Below are 11,330 nucleotides of genomic sequence, written 5' to 3'. Positions count from 1 at the left end.
TTAGAAGTCCAAATGACCTCATATTTTTTTTGTTGGAAAGCTGAGACAATTTCCTAGAACATTCCTGAGGATTCTAGGAAAATTATGATGTTAGCAATGACGTCTTGTTCAGACAAGAAGATAAGGATTGTTATTAAGTCAAGATGTGGCCACCCACTCATCAATTAGTCAACAAATCAATAGTTCCAAATTTTGGACTATAAAAGGAGGCACTTACCATGTATTGAGGCATCTTGGTTTCCAGATCAAGATCATGCTCTTGCTTTCTCTCTTTGTATTGCTTATGTTTTGTTTTCATTAATATCAAGTTTATGCACTTCATTTCCTTTCCTTAGTTAACTTCTTTCTTATTTATGTTGTTATCTTGTTCATTTATGTTTCTTTCTTTCATTATGTTTGGCTAAGTTAATTATGTCAAGGTGAAAAGGGTACACTAATGGTGTAAGAATAAGTATAATATAAACTTAACATGGACCTTAACGTTGGATACTAACATGTTTTATATTTGTTATCTTGTTCACTTTTAATACTTTGCTTGTTAAATGGTTAATCTAGATTTATGTTGTATAACACTTGGTACAACAAATACTTGGCACTTTCATAGCCTATACTGTATGGTATAACCTACACCTGAGCTATGAAAGGAACTTGATTTGTTGTTAACATAAGTTATAATCATGAATGCCTGCCAACATTACAAGTATTAGCTTTATTCGAATAAGATAACTAATGTAATCATGTTAACAATTTATAATCTAATTGGAACCTCCTTTATGTGTGGTTTCCAATTGAGTACTAAGAGTTTATACTATACTTGTTTGAAGTACCATTAGTGGATGACATTTATTTTTATCGTTGTTTAATCCTTACATTAATCTTTCATCTCAAAGTTCTCATTAATTTCTTCATCTTCTTCTTCTTTTATTATTATTACTAATACTATTATTGTTGTTATTATTGTTGTTGTTGTTGTTGTTGTTGTTGTTGTTGTTGTTGTGTTGTTATTTATAATTTATACGATTAACCTCTATGTGGTTCGACCCCGGTCTTGCCGGGTTATTTATTACTTCGACACTCCTGCACTTGGGAGAAGACATCAATCTTTTGGTCGTGTCAAGTTTTTGGCGCCGTTGCCGGGGAGGTAAATTCTTGTATAAATTATAATATTTATTTTATTTTCTCTTTTCACTTTTCATTTTATTTAACTTTTGTTTCTTTTGTTTTCTTTTGTTTCTTTTTCTTCTCTTTTCTTTTCTTCCTTTTATTCTCTTCTTACACGTGCATGAGAGTTTGGTCACGTACATTAAGTGGTTGACTTTGTAGGGTATCCTCATCATTTTCAGAAAATATGGCCGTAGAAGATAATCAATCACTTCATAATGAGAATAACGATAGGAGAACACTTAGAGACCACATGAATCCCACAAGAACAAGTGCACCCTCATGCATAGTTTTCCCTCCTGATGCATCTCATTTTAATTTTAAGCCAGGCATTATTCAACTTTTACCTTCTTTTCATGGTTTAGACCTAGAAAATCCATACTTGCATTTAAGGGAATTTGAGGAGGTCTGTAATACCTATAATGATTCAAATTGTAGCATGAACACCATTAGATTAAAGCTTTTTCCTTTTTCATTAAAAGATAAAGCTAAAACATAGCTACAAAATTTGAGACCAGGATCCATTCGTGCTTGGGATGATATGCAACAACAATTTTTAAAGAAGTTTTTTCCGTCTCACAGAACAAACTCTTTCAAAAGACAAATCATCACTTTCACTCAAAAACCAGGAGAAACATTTTACCAATGTTGGGATAGGTATCGAGATTTGCTTAATACTTGCCCTCATCATAGTTTTGAAACATGGAGATTGGTTTCACATTTTTATGAAGGTTTAACACCTAGAGATAGGCAAATGGTTGAATTGATGTGCAATGGAACTTTCGAAGATAAAGACCCTAATGAAGCAATGGAGTACCTAGACTTGCTAGCCGAAAATGCTCAAAATTGGGACACCACAGGTACTTATGAGGCACCAAGTAAAACTCAACCTCATACATCTAGTGGAGGTATGCACAACCTTAGGGAAGATCATGACCTCCAAGCTAAGTTTGCATCTTTAGCTAGAAAAGTCGAAGCACTTGAATTGAAAAAGAGTGGTCAATTAAAATCTGTTCAAGACATTGTGTGTCAAATTTGTGAAACCAGGGAACACTCAACAAATAATTGTCCAACTTTGCCTTCTTTTAGGGAATGCCTCCATGAACAAGCCCATGCTTTAAACAGTTTCCAAAGACCCAACCATAACCCATACTCACAAACGTATAACCCTGGTTGGAGAAATCACCCAAATTTCAGTTAGAAGAGTGATACCACTAATGCATAAACTTCACAGCCACCATTTCAAGCACACCATAATTTTCAAAATTCTCATGGATATGCACCTCCTTATGCTCCACCTCGTAGAAGAAATCTTGAGGAAACATTGCATGCATTCATTGAAAAGCAGGAGACAATCAACACTCAACTTGCTCAAAGCATGACAGATTTTAAAGATGCTCTTGCAAAATTGACATCTGCTCTCAGTTTCCAAGAGAAAGGTAAGTTTCCATCTCAACCACAACAAAATCCAAAGTGGCAATACAATACAAATGCAAGTAGTTCCGGAAGCCAACACATGAATCTAGTCAAATCAGTCATCACTCTTCGTAGTGGTAAGGTTATTGAAAAACCCATTCTTGAACCTTGTGAGAAAGATGATGAGTCTATCTCTGAGGGTAAGGAAGGGGTTGAACCTGAACATTGCAAAGAGAAGGTTGATTCCCTGCCAGCACTCTCATTTCCTCATGCCATAACCAAACAAAGGAAAGTCAATCACAACTCTGAAATCTTTGAAATTTTCAAACAGATAAGGATCAATATACCTTTGTTGGATGCTATTAAACAGGTACCTTCCTATGCTAAATTTTTGAAAGATCTGTGCACTGTGAAGAGAAAACTGAATGTGAAAAAGAAAGCCTTTTTAGCTGAACAAGTAAGTGTCATTCTTCAGAACAATAATGCTTTGAAATATAAAGACCCTGGTTGTCCTACAATTTCTTGCTTTATTAGAGAACATAAAATTGAAAGAGCCTTACTTGATCTTGGAGCTAGTGTGAATTTACTTCCATATTCAGTCTTTCAAAGTCTCAATCTGGGTGAGTTAAAACCAACCTCTGTAACTCCTTTACTTGCTGATAGATCTGTAAAAGTGCCTAGAGGAATAATTGAAGATGTGTTAGTACAAGTCGATATATTCATTTACCCTGTGGATTTTATTGTCTTGGACACGCAACCTGTTGAAGCATGTAATTCATTTCCTATTATTTTAGGACGTCCATTTCTTGCAACTTCTAATGCATTGATTAATTGTAGGAATGGACTGATGAAGCTATCATTTGGAAACATGACATTGGAGATGAATATTTTCAACATTTGCAAGCAACCTGGAGATGATAATGATTTACAAGAAGTAGATATTATTGAAGAATTAGTTCATAATCAACTTGAATCTACTTTGAGTAAAATTGAGTTTGATGAATCTGAAGATTTGCAAACGATTTATTCTCAGGAAGAAATCGAGGACAAAAAAGGCACCGAAAATGTTGATACAGATCATTTTTCAAGATTGACAATAGATTCGACATCTGACATCACACCAATCGATGATTACTTTCCTGAAAAATCCTTACTTTCTCATAGTTCAATACCTTGGTTTGCTAAAAATATCAATTTTCCTGCAACAGGAGATTTGCTAGCTCACTGGGGTACCGAAGACAAAGGAAAGTTTTTGAACGAAGAGAAGAACTTTTATTTGGATGACCCTTACTTATTCAAAAATTGTCCTGATCAAATATTTCAAAAATGCATTCCTGACAATGAGGTAAGTAATGTCATTAAACTTTGTCATTCTGAAGCATGTGGGAGTCAATTCTCATCAAGAGAGATGACTGCAAAAATCTTACAAAATGGATTTTATTGGCCCACTATGTTCAAGGACACACATGCATTCTACAAAACTTGTGAAAATTGTCAAAAAGTTGATACTGGTAAAAAAGTTTTGCTTTATAATTCTCAACTCCATTTATTTCCTGAAAAACTAAGATCAAGATGGAGCGGTCCATTTATTTTAAAACATGTGTATCCTTATGGGACCCTTGATATTGAGAATCCAAAGAATGACAATGTTTTGAAGGTAAATGGACATATTTTGAAAGCTTACTTTGATGAGTTTCCTAGTGAAAATGAATCCATTGGTTGGAATGATCTTGTAGATAAAGGTTGATTATTTTGTTTTTCTCACATTTTTTTTGTGTTCCTTTTTGGTGTATCTTTTGTTTTGCTAGTTTCTCTCTCACCCCGGTTAAATGGCGGATAACGGTACTCCGTGACATAAGTCGGTTCTTTTAGTTTCCCAAATAACTGATATCTCTATATATTTGTACAATTCTGTGCTCTTTTTCCCTTCTTTGAATCTCGTCTCCAATTCTCTTTTGAAAATGGACACCACTCTTGAAAAGTTGAAAAGGTATTTTCCCGCTTTGCCTCAGAATGCGATTACAAAAATTTACCGTGCTAGGTGTGAAAGATTACGGTTGTTAATGAATCATGGAATTCCTGAAGATATTCGTTGGCTAATTGAAGCAAAGGTCCGATTATCAGGTGAGTCCTCTAATTCTTTCATTTCACACATGCTTGGAACATGTAAAAGTACTTTTGCAAAGAAACGTCGTGCAAAACGATTGAAAGTCTGTCACAGATGTGCCAGATGGACTTGTAATGCGACATGTCGTTCTTTAGGAATGTTATCTGTAAACCGTGAAGATAAAATACAATTCATTAAGGATGACTTGAGTAAGAGGTCTTTAGATAATCTTTTGTTGACCCTTGAGACGCATCCTAGTGGAGATGTGCATAGTGTAATTCATGATTTATGGCCACAATTCCATAAAGAACATAATCGACTTAGTCTTGGGAATCTGACTAAAAAAGACCCTGTTTGCCAGTTTTTAAGAAAACTAGATGGGAAGCCTATCCCCGACCCATAGAGGGCGTTTAAGCCGTTCTTGGACGTAAAACCAAGGGAAGATGTGAGCCACAATCACAACTACTTGTACATACACATGCTTTTTCAAAATAAATAATTAATAAAGAGAGAGAGAGAGAGAGTGTGTGTGAGACTATAGCTGGCCTACATATAGGTGGTATGATTGCATTTTTAATTTTTCATCTATAAATTCTTCTCTTCCTTCCCTTCATTTCTACTCATCCCATACATTCATCAAATATAGAAGTGTGTAGAAATGGCAGGTTCCTCAAGTCATCACATAAAAAATATTTGTGTTTTTGGTGGATCCAGTCCTGGGAAAGAAAAAGAGTTTTTAGAATCAGCAAATCATCTTGGTCAGGTACTAGCTGAGAGAAAGATTCATTTAGTGTATGGGGGAGGTAGCCTTGGGTTAATGGGAGGTGTGTCAATGGCTTCATTTTTGGGAGGCAGTCAAGTTTTGGGGGTTGTCCCCAAAGCTTTAGCAACTGGGGACATCATTGGAAAAACAATTGGAGAGGAACTACAGGTCCCAACAATGTCTGACCGACTAAATACCATGTTTAGCCATGCTGATGCCTTCATTGCCTTACCAGGTGGTCTGGGCACATTGGAAGAGATCTTTCATATTTCATCTTGGGCCCAACTGCACATTCACCATAAACCTATCGGTTTGTTAAATGTTAATGGTTTTTATGATAAGTTGTTGTCTTTCCTTGATCAAGCTGTGGAACAAGAATTTCTAACATCTTCAGCACGACAAATCATAATCTCTGCTGCTACTGCTGAACAATTGATTGACCAACTACAATCTTTCATCCCTATCATTGATCCCTGCATGAGTCGCCTAGATTGGTCAACTAAGGAAAGCCGTAAAAAGCTTAGATTAGATTTGAGTCTTCATCTGTGAAACCTTGTGTCTTTTGGTTTTATTAATAGCATATTATTTTGTTTTGTTACTTATGTTTGTTTAAGTGTGTTTCAGGTTTGTCATTATTCGTTGTTTCAGGTGATGTCTTCTATACTCTATCTTTCTACCTTAGGACATTGAGGACAATGTCTCGTTTTGGTTGGGGGGAGAGGGTAGTACTTAAAAAAAAAAAGTAACTTGCTAACTGTTTTTGCTATTATTAAAACCATTTGACAAAATTGTTGTTAAGATGACAGAGTATGGAGTCAGTTTTATTAATTCTTGAGACGCACTTAGTAAGTATCCTTATTAGGATGGCAGAGTAAGGAGAAAATTTTATTGACTCTAGAGACGCATCTTAGTAATTATCATTACCAAGGTCTATCATAATACTTCTTGAAATATTCAGGTTTACAAACTCTCACATTGTTACCACTTGATTCTGCTTCATATACTCATTTAACAAGTATTATTAAACCTTCATTTTCATACACACACTTTAACATATGATTGTGGGTTGCACATTGGATTATAACATTATCTATGTTCTTTTGTTGAAGGTAACAACTAAGGGAAAGGGATAGTATATAATTTGCAAAAAAAAAAATGATAGTATTGATGATAATAAAAACGTGGATAAGTTTGGTTTCGTAGCCTCCCTAACCTAAGCAATTAAGCCCGAAGGGGTGTTTTAACACCTAATACCCTAAAGTCAACTGACTTGGGAGTTATTGGCCTAAAGCTTGTTACATGGGTTGAGGAGAAAAGCTTAAGGGAATCAAACATTGCACTATCTATGTATCAGTATCTGCAACCCGAGTTACGAAGCTCGTAGGGGTGTCTCAACACCTAATGCCCTAAGACCAACTGGTCTGGGAGTCATTAGCCGAAAACTCGTTACATGGGTTAAAGATACATTATGTTTTAAGTTGTATGTGCATATATATATATATATAAAAAAAAGAGATAAAGAAAAAAAAAGAGAAAAAGAAAAAAAAAAGAAAAAAGAAAAAAGAAAAAAAGAAAATAATAATCCCAACCCAAGGAAGTTTACCTTAAACATTTGAACATAATATTGTTTTCTTCCAACAAAAGCCCCATCATCTATGTTTTCATATATTGAGCACATAAAAAAAAAGGTTTATTAATATCTTGTTTAAGAAGTATGAAGCATAAATATAAATTTAATGAGAGTTTGTTTATCTGGATAGATTAATGGAAGTTGAATGATGAATGCCTTGCTTTGTGGAACTAGCAAATTATTTTTCTATTTTAACGCTTTGATTACTAGGGACTAGTAATAAGCTGGTTGGGGGGTGTGATTAGTACTTAAAAGTGCATGTTTATCAAGGTTTTAAATCATCATTTTGCACTTGCAGTATCAATAACTTCTTAACTATAACATGTTTTATAATAACAAGTTTGATATTATAAGATACCTTAATTTATGGTAAATGCTCATCTTAAATGCAGGCCTATCACATAAATGAAAGGATTGATTGATGAGTTTAAGCATTGAAAGTTAAAGGACAAAGAGATGGCCAAACTTAGAAAAGAGATGTCGGTGCAGTCCAAACCGGAACATTGCTCGGTAATTGGATCATATCTGGAGCTCTAGATCTCGGATTTAGCTCCATTTTATATGGATGAAAAGGTAAAACATAGGCCTACAACTTTCATTGGGACACCAAGATCTAAGAAGGCCGTTTTCAAGTCCAAATTATAGGAACAACGAAGAAGTCCGAAGCTATCCTGCAGCCCAGACACTATTTAGTGTTCAGCCCATATCTTGAGTTTTAGAAGTCCAAATGACGTCATCTTTTTTTTGTTGGAAAGCTGAGACAATTTCCTAGAACATTCCTGAGGATTCTGGGAAAATTATAATGTTAGCAATGACGTCTTGTTCAGACAAGAAGATAAGGATTGTTATCAAGTCAAGATGTGGCCATCCACTCATCAATTAGTCAACAAATCAATAGTTCCAAATTTTGGCCTATAAAAGGAGGCACTTACCATGTATTGAGGCATCTTGGTTTCCAGATCAAGATCATTCTCTTGCTTTCTCTCTTTGTATTGCTTATGTTTTGCTTTCATTAATATCAAGTTTATGCACTTCATTTCCTTTCCTTTACTTAGTTAACTTCTTTCTGATTTATGTTGTTATCTTGTTCATTTATGTTTCTTTCTTTCATTATGTTTGGCTAAGTTAATTATGTCAAGGTGAAAAGGGTACACTAATGGTGTAAGAATAAGTATAATATAAACTTAACATGGACCTTAACGTTGGATACTAACATGTTTTATATTTGTTATCTTGTTCACTTTTAATACTTTGCTTGTTAAATGGTTAATCTAGATTTATGTTGTATAACGCTTGGTACAACAAATACTTGGCACTTTCATAGCCCATACTGTATGGTATAACCGACACCTGAGCTATGAAAGGAACTTGATTTGTTGTTAACATAAGTTGTAATCATGAATGCCTGCCAACATTACAAGTATTAGCTTTATTCGAATAAGATAACTAATGTAATCATGTTAACAATTTATAATCTGATTGGAACCTCCTTTATGTGTGGTTTCCAATTGAGTAATAAGAGTTTATACTATACTTGTTTGAAGTACCATTAGTGGATCCTCTAACCTTGACATTTGTTTTTATCGTTGTTTAATCCTTACATTAATCTTTCATCTCAAAGTTCTCATTAATTTCTTCATCTTCTTCTTCTTTTATTATTATTACTACTACTATTATTGTTATTATTATTGTTATTGTTGTTGTTGTTGTTGTTGTGTTGTTATTTATAATTTATACGATCAACCTCTCTGTGGTTCGACCCCGGTCTTGCCGGGTTATTTATTACTTCGACACTCCTGCACTTGGGAGAAGACATCAATCTTTTGGTCGTGTCATATCTTTCCTCTCTAACCTCTCTCTAACCTCTCTCTCTAAGTTCTTTTTCTCTATTTGTAGGCGAACTCCCTTATTAATCAAGGCTTTTTTCAAGGATGTGTACGGATTTATTACTCCCAATAATATTTTGGATATTCGTCCTTTAAGGATTTCTTTATCCAAATATTAGCGGTGAATAATAGATGAATTCCCCCCAAAATAGGATTTTTATAGTTTTTGAAATATTGGCCAATACCCTTTGGAGTTTTACAAACATGTTGTAAAATCCAAAAATACAAGAAAATAATTTTTTTGTTGTGTTTACGAAATCCATGCGAAAACACCTAGTTTTTAAAACATGTTAGGGTATTGGCTGTATGCAACACACAAGAAAACATTTTTTGATATATATGTATATTTGTCACATGGCGTCGAAAATTTGGTATTCTAAATACTAGATTTCTATTTTTACAATACAAAAAAAAAATACACATGCCTTACCCGGTTACTGTTCAAGTGAATTAAATTTCACTTGAACAGTAACAAATGCAAGAATTCATGCAAAAGCTGGGAATAAAAGAACTTACCTGGTCTGCTGGCGATGCCTTTTTTTCAGCCCTCCGTTGTCTGCGTTCGTCTGGTGTTCTCCTGTGTTGCTTGCCTCTTTCTCCTTTCTTCTCCCTGTTTTCTTCTCTTCTTTTTCCCTTCTTCTCTATTCTACTTTCCTTTTCTTAAAAGCTGGCGCTAAGACAGACGAAGACGATAGGTGCTGAAGCTTCTGCGCTTAGCCAATGGTTGCTGCTTCTAGGGACAGCGAAAGCGATGGCCACGCCGATTTTGGTCTCTGTTCGTTTTCTCTCCTTCTGCTGATGCTTTCTCTCGAGATGACGAAGATGTTGGCAATGAAGGCGTGTTGTGCTGGTGGAGTTGTCACCCTTGCCTCTGTGTTTTCCTTGCTTTCGACAGTGTCGTTCTTATAGCTTGGGCAAGCGTTGGCTTTACTGCAGCTCCTTGTATATTGGTAACTGACGGACAAAAATAGAGATATTGAAGTGGACAAAATAATTCAGCTATGGGCTGCAGGTCTCAACATTTTTTTTTTCTGCAGAAGATGAAATGGAAAACCAAACGCACGTTGCTGTCATTTAGCCGCAAATCCCTCTCCATCTTGTCTTTTTTCTCTCCTCTTTCCTCACAATAACACCTGAATGCAATAAAGAAAATCCCTCTATTTACTGTGTATTTTTTTTTACTCTGCCTCTCTTGTGTTTTTTCTTTGGTCTTTCTTTGCTGTGTTTTTTTTCTGCCTCTTACTCTCCGGTTTTCTCTTATTTTTCTACTCTCTTTTTGCTGCTCTCTTCCTCTCCTCTTTAGGTCAGCAGAGGCATAGTATATATAGTCTATACACATCTCTTATTAGGAAAGATTCAATGCATTAATCTAGGATGCAAATCCCAGCTGATTTGCAGCCAAATAATACAAATGAGGAAACTACAATATTCTCATTGATTATGTGTTGATTCTAGTGATTTCTTTCCAACATTAACACATCATCCCAACCATCTATGTTAGGGATAAAATCCCAGCCATTAGATGATGGTGAGGTTATTCTCTTTATGGCATTTTGCAGTGTCAAAGGCTGTTGTCTCCTATGAATTATAGCTACACAAAAACGTGATTTTCCTCATTTAGTGTGGTAGAAATCCCGTCATTTATGATGATCTAGCTCCCTCTCCAGCTTCCAATATCATTCTTCAATTAAAATCCTCATTTTAGCACTTTTCGATTCAGTCCTTGGTCCAAAAAAAATCCTTTGAATCAGTCCCGTGAACTTAGGCTATATCCTTTCCAGCGGTAGAATTTTCTACCTTCACGTTAGATATTTAAATGGAAATATCTTGAGCTTCTAATATTGAAATCAAGTGATTCAAAAGCCCAAATTCATCTATGTATATAGGACTACAACTTTGATGAAGGAGTCAGAGTGAGATAAAATCCTTTTATAGAACAGAATCTAGTAGTAATTTGGTTGGTCAAAAGGGTTCTCCGGATCTAACTCAAAAAACTGACGAATGCTGAGTATCTTGATATGACTGAGAGTATGAACTAAGAACAAAAAATCACAAAAACTAGGCCAAAAATAGAGTTTTTTTAGTGCAGACTCGGGTCAATATCCTTCTCGCGGCCAGAATTCTCTACCTTCATGTTAGATATTCAAACGGGAAGATCTTGAGCCCTTTGATATCGAAATCAAGTGATTCAAAAGCTCAAATTCATCTATGCGTATAGGACTACAACTTTGATGAAGGAGTCGGAGTGAGATAAATCCTTTTATAGAAACATAATCTAACAGTAATTTGGTTGGTCAAGGTTCTCCGGATCTAACTCAAAAACTGATGAATGCCGAGTATCTTGATATGACTGAGAGTATGAACTAA

At 35.1% G+C, this 11,330-nt stretch overlaps 1 pseudogene; it reads left to right on the top strand.

The window, feature by feature from the left end:
* Nucleotides 1-2,539: 2,539 nt before the first annotated feature.
* LOC140956079 (uncharacterized) overlaps nucleotides 2,540-11,330 on the top strand; it is a 210,932-nt pseudogene continuing 202,141 nt past the window's right edge.

Source organism: Populus alba, chromosome 11 (assembly GCF_005239225.2).
Source record: "Populus alba chromosome 11, ASM523922v2, whole genome shotgun sequence".
NCBI classification, from domain to species: Eukaryota; Viridiplantae; Streptophyta; class Magnoliopsida; order Malpighiales; family Salicaceae; genus Populus; species Populus alba.
The sequence above is the reverse complement of the archived record's forward strand: the minus strand, read 5'-3'. Positions and strand labels throughout refer to the sequence as shown.